This window comes from Neltuma alba, unplaced genomic scaffold (assembly GCF_004799145.2).
Source record: "Neltuma alba isolate B1F8T4 unplaced genomic scaffold, ASM479914v2 tig00011373_pilon, whole genome shotgun sequence".
Taxonomy (NCBI): domain Eukaryota; kingdom Viridiplantae; phylum Streptophyta; class Magnoliopsida; order Fabales; family Fabaceae; genus Neltuma; species Neltuma alba.
Genome location: NW_021636067.1, coordinates 116423 through 122855, shown reverse-complemented (window position 1 = coordinate 122855; position 6433 = coordinate 116423). Strand labels below are relative to the sequence as shown.

At 32.6% G+C, this 6433-nt stretch overlaps 1 pseudogene; it reads right to left on the bottom strand.

Moving 5' to 3' along the window:
- Positions 1–1580: 1580 nt before the first annotated feature.
- LOC114712547 (cytochrome P450 71D9-like) lies at positions 1581–4081 on the bottom strand (annotated as a pseudogene).
- Positions 4082–6433: the final 2352 nt, after the last annotated feature.

Genomic DNA, 6433 nt, shown 5'->3' with positions numbered 1-6433 from the left:
TGTCAAATGCATTATAATATTTTGCTCATTCATTGTGAGGAAATTGTTGAAAAATCTCTCATTGTAATATTTATGGGCCCAAGGTACCTAAAATTTATTCAAGAATTCTAGTGCAACCTATCTTTGCGGTTATGACTCAGTTGTATGCAGTGCACACAGGTTTTTTTTTTTTTTTTTGCCAACAAGACATATGCACGAGTTACGCCCATTCAAGGACCTAAGACGCCTTCAGACAATAAATTTTGCAATAATATATTTTCAGCAATTTTCTCTTTATTGTGCACGACGATCCAAGTTTGATGCAAATAAATCATGTTTTAATTTTTTTTTTCTGGGTTTTATAATATTCTCTATTTGCTTTAATTTCTAATACCATTCCTCATTTCCATTCTAAAGTTTTCTATATTAGATTTGTGAGAATTAATTCCCAAATTTTTATAGTTTCATCTTATCTTTTTTTTTTTTAATCAGGTTCCCCCCCCCCTTTTCTTTTTATCAAATTCTTACAGTTTTTCAATTATAAGCATTGATCCTTATGTCAATAATCTATTAGCTGTGGCTTCTATAGATGCTGATTGAATGACAAATAAGTTACCCCATGCTATAAAATTAATTTTTTTAAAATAAAATAATGGAATAAAATTTATCTATTATCAACATAATAAACATTATTAGTAAGTATAGGAGTCAATGCCTATAATTAAGGAACTATAAAGTATAAAGACCTAAAAAAATAGAAAAATATAAAAAATGCTTAAAAATCAGATAAAGTTATAAGGATTTACATATTTATTTTTGTTTCCTATATTGCTTAAACAATTATATGTAAAGATGCTAAAGCAACAATTAAAATCCGACCGGCTAATCAGATTATAGAAGTACCAAAAAAAAAAAAAGAAGAGAGAGAGAGTCAAAAACACAAGTAGAAAAGTCAATAGCTCTTTTCTTACGTGATTAAAGAAAATAGTCATAAACACTATTTTTTCGTCACCATATATTAAAAAAAATGAGTAAAAACATCTGGATATCGCAAATATTGCAAGTCATCACAATCTTTGTTGATTAAAAAAGGATCGTGCCTCCTTCTCCTTTTCCTCCTTTTTGTTTGCCAAGACAGTGCTTTCTCGTTAGAGGCTAACCGAAACTTAATATACAATATTATATTTGATATGGGGAAAAAAGAAGAAGAAGAAGAAGAAGCTAGAATTGCATACGTTAGACGAAGGGAGTTCTGATTAGCTTTCAATGGAGTACATCCACCAATGGTGGTCAGAACATGCGATCATAGCTCCTCAAATTTATTAATTTTTTTGTAATTTGTACTAGTACTTGGGGATGCACATAAATAAATGATCTTATGCAATACATTATAATATTTATATGTCCATTGTCTACAGTCTAGAAGCACTAAATATGCTTAAATTATTGAGGTATCATAATATCCTCTTGGCTTTATGCCTAAGATCATTCTTCCTCTTTCCTTATAAAATTCCCCATGTTAGATACTTCCAATAATTATGAAAAGATGCAAAAGCATCTGTCAAGATCCCTCACCAACTAATCAAATCATTGAAGAGAGAGCAAACAACCAAGGGGAAAAAATAACAGATAGAAAATGCAGTATTATTTGGTGACAACAACAGGAAATTCTTCACTGCACAGTTGTGTGTGTGTGTGTAGAGAGAGAGAGAGAGAGAGAGAGCTTTACCGTACTTCATCTTGGCCTTATCAGTTGAGTTGGTCTGAGGCAGCTTCACTGCACAATATTAAATTACAGATGAGCTATACTTTACAGGAATCAGTTCCAAATCATATTTTTTCTTCACAGACATGCCAAAGGATTCACTCATGTCTAGATCTTCAGGATTTTCCCCATTAGGCATCTTCCAATCAAAATGGAACAGCAAATTTGCAAGTGAGAGTTCAACATTAGCAACACCAAATGTTACGCCAGGACACATCCTTCTTCCAGCGCCAAATGGAATGAGCTGAAAATCTGCTCCTTTGAAGTCCACTGACCTATCAACGAATCTTTCTGGGTAAAATTTCTCAGATTCAAACCAATACTCAGGATTCCTCCCTATTGCCCATACATTAACCATCACCTTGCTTTTGGGGAGAATCTCATACCCGTTAATCTCACATCTCTCCCTGCATTCCCTTGGGAGTAACAGTGGAACTGGAGGGTGCAGACGCAATGTTTCTTTGATGACTGACTTCAAGTACTTCAGTTCATGAATACTTGCTTCATCTACAGAACCTTTTCCTTCATAGACCTTTCTTACCTCAGATTGTGCTTTCTCCATCTCCCTTGGGTTTTTTATCAGCTCTGCCATTGCCCACTCTATGGTTTTTGATGAAGTCCCACTTCCAGCACTAAATATGTCCTGTAAGATATACTATCATTAAAAGAATTTCAACAATTGCTTGTAGCGGTAGCTTCTACCCTGATCATACCAACTTGAATTGACAAAAAGATAGTTTCAAATTCAGGAGTCTAAAACAGATTTTCACTTGAATCTTTTGCAGCAACTTTTACATAAATCACATAGAACTGCGCTTTTACATGGTCACTAAATGGTTAAGCACAAGTTCATTTTTAACATCTAATCATTCTATTTAAGTCTTTCCTTATCTGCCTGCATTTAACAGTAGTCAAACAAAGAGAAAAAAAGGTATTTCTACAAAAAATAAGAAGCATGGATACAATCAATGATTTTACAGTGGGACATTATTTCAAGTATCACGCCATATTAAAAGAAACCATTAAGAATGAATATGGTTCCTATATGTAATACATTTCTCAAAAACTGCCAGTCAATTTATCTTTGAAACTTTTTCCCTCCACTTTGGTGCCAAATATGTAAGGATATTCATAATGGCAAGATTCTAACCAAGATGGTTGCTTTGATCATTTCATCAGACAGAGGATGTTCAGGGTTGTTCTGCTTCTGCAGCTTCAACAGAACATCAACTATATCTTCTTCTTTTTCATAGTTTTTTTCTGTTTGTGCATCTCTGCCCTGGTGATCGCTTACCATGCTTCCAAGTATCCTGTCCATTTCTCGATGAACCTTCTCAGCCTTGGACCTCAGACCTGTCAAAACTTGAAGAACTCCAATGGATGGATACAAATCAGCCAGAGAGAACCCTCCCACTAACTTCAAAGTTTCCTTCATGAGTCCTATATAAGCTTCTTGATCTTTAGATTTCGCACCAAAGGCTATTCTAGCGGTCATGGCATAGGCCATTGAATTAATCTTCTTGGTAAGATTGATCACTGACACTTCACTCAAAGCTATTTCCTTGACAAGTTCTGAAACCTCTTCTTCACGAATGGGTCGAAAAGATTCCACACGCTTCGGCGTTAGCAGCTCAGACGCGGAAATCTTCCTCATCTGCCTCCAGTAACTCCCATATGGAGAGAAGCTCATGCTCTTGGAGCCATAAGTGATGATATCTGCAGCAAGAACAAAAGGCCTATTTGCAAAGATGATATCATGGGTCTTCATCACTTCTTTGGCCATTTCAGGCGAAGATACCTGTTGCAGAATCAAGATAGAGCATTCACAGTAATACAGTTATTCGGTTGTAAAGCTCAAAAGGCTTTACATATCAAGAACAGCACAGGAACAAACAAATATTGATGGTAAAACTCTAAATCCCATATGGAAAACGATAAGAAATCGAATCAATCAGAATGGAAATATGGGTGAATACCACTATGGCTGAAAGTCCTCCAAGCTTTAGATGCATGAGAGACCCATATTGCTTTGCCCATTTCGCTAGGGTTTGATGAGGCATGGCTCCAATCTGGTGCATATTACCAAGGATGGGTACCTTAGGTGGCCCAGGAGGCAACTTTGAGTTTGAATTTTTGTTTTCAATCTCCAGGATATGTAAACTACCATTAACAAGAAGAGGAAGAAGGAAAAGATTGCAGAAGATGAAGGAATTTGGAGCTCCCACTCCATTGTTGGGTTGGAAAAGAAGCTTCAGATTACTTCAATAAAGATGAGCGTTTACTAAGCTGAGGATAAGCAATTCGTGGAGATTTGGACTCCAATAAAGAAACCGAAGCTTGTGCAAGTGACAATGACATTTTGTGGAAAATTGGACATAGATGGACGTTTCGTTCGGTTGCCGCCGAGGGAAAACAAACGCCGTCCTCCGGCGTCAATTTGTGGTCCATTCAGTGACGCAGTCAGCTTCAGACTATCAATGGATGGAGACTCTTTTTTTTTCTTTTTTCTTTTTTGGACAAAGGTATTTGCAGCCCGAGGCAATCTTATTTGAATCTTGATTCATCGTATTAAGAGAAACTAACTCTTTTTGTTATACCCAGAGACTGCTGAATATTCTCTTTTATTTCCATGGAGGCGGATTATTGTGAAGTTCAGGTGCCTATGCCGCCGTCTCTTATGATCTTCTATTAGTACGGATGCTTACTATAAAATTTAGGGAGTATTTGGCTCAATAGAAGGGATGGGATAGGAGGAGGGAGATTTTAATGTAGAAAAAAAAGATAAAAGAATAAAAAAATTTTAATATTATTTTGTTTGAATTAAAATGAGAGGATGGGAGAAGAATTTTAATGTTAGCTTGTTTGTTTTAAAAAGGGTAGGCAAAATATTTTTGTATAGACAATTTTACCCTTACATTATGTAAGTTGATTTTTACAAACTTTATAGAGTAATTAATAAAATATAATTATAAATAATATTTAATATATAAGATCAAATTTTTATAATTAATAAAATTAAATAAATATAATGATAATACATAATTAAAAGCTACTATATATCTAATAACTATAATTGTATTTATATCCAAAATCTGGTCTAATAAAGTAAATATGGTTAATTTGAGTATATTTTTTCAGCTTTTATTTTTCTCTATATTGTTGATATGAGTAGTTAAATAACTTTTTCAAAAATAATATAGATCACTTATTTGTATGTTTTTGTTTTGAATACTTGATTTGCATTTGGAAATTAAAATATATTTGATAGTAATTTTTTTTATATTTGATAGCATATAAATGAGAAAAGAGAGACATTATTGAATCTATAAATATACCAAATCACATACAATTCGGCACTGAAGGGTAACATTAGATTATTAGAAAGTAATATAAGCATATTAGTTAACACAAGTCAAAATATTATTCTTTTTCTCCAAAATCCTCAATTTTGGATGGGACGCTTATGAGGAGAGAGTTTTCTCTCCTCTTCTAAAATTTTTATCCCGTCAAACAAGGAAAAATAATTAAATTTCTCCTCTTCCCTTTCCTTCCCTCCAGATCCTTCAAAACAAATAGACCGTCAGTCTCTGAACTCTAATTCTACGATATTAAGGACATCAAGGAATACAAATTAATTTAAAGGGAAAATCATCATAAAAGAACATGGAAAATCACAAATCTCGCAATGATTCTCCTAATGTACATAATTATAGAATTCATGTAAAATTCTAAATTGAAATTTTGAAATAAAAAAAGGACAAAAATACTTCTTATTAACTACTCTCAAATTGGTTTTAGCATTTTAGATTAACAATTTCAGTGAAGTGAATGTTCACTATTGTTGTTTAGATTTTACCCATTACTTAAATTTCATCAGGTATTAACAATTTTAATGTATTTTAAGTATTTTAGTCTTTAAAATTAGCCATTTATATTAGAGCAAAATTCACTAATATTGTTTGGATTTTATCTATTTCCTAAATTTTGTCCGGTCTTAGAATTCTTGAATGTGTTTGGCTCTGTTTGGATAGCACCCCAAACCATGGTTTGGGGACCCAAACCATGGTTTGGGGAAAATGCTACCCAAACAGCCTCTCCAAAAACCAAAACCATGGTTTTGACTCCAAAACCATGGTTTTGGAAAAAGCAAAATTTTTTTGCTTTTGGAGAAAAAAAGGAGAGTGTGAGGGCCTATATGATATGTATCTTGTTATTTTTTTTATAAACATATTTTTTTATAAATATATTTAATCTTATATTTTATAAATATATATAGACATTAATTATTTATTAATTATATTATCTTATGTATTATTAATTATGTTGGTAAAAAACATATTATTAACAATTTTATTTCTTCAAATTAAAATATATCATAAAATCTATTTTTTCTGTAATTATCATATTAACTTATGTCTTTTTTTTAGTAATTTGTATATATAAAAAGTGCTTCTGATAACAACTATCCAAACACTCTCACTTCTCAAAATCACTTTTTTACAAAATCTATTCTTCACAGAATCTATTTTTTCCAGAATCTATTCTCCAGAATCACTTTTCCAAACCACGGTTTGGTTTCATCCAAACACACCAATCATTTGGAATTAGTCATTTACACTTGAGTTAAAATTTAGAGATAATTACAAATAAAGACCCATCAATATATAAAATTATGATTAGGGGTCATTA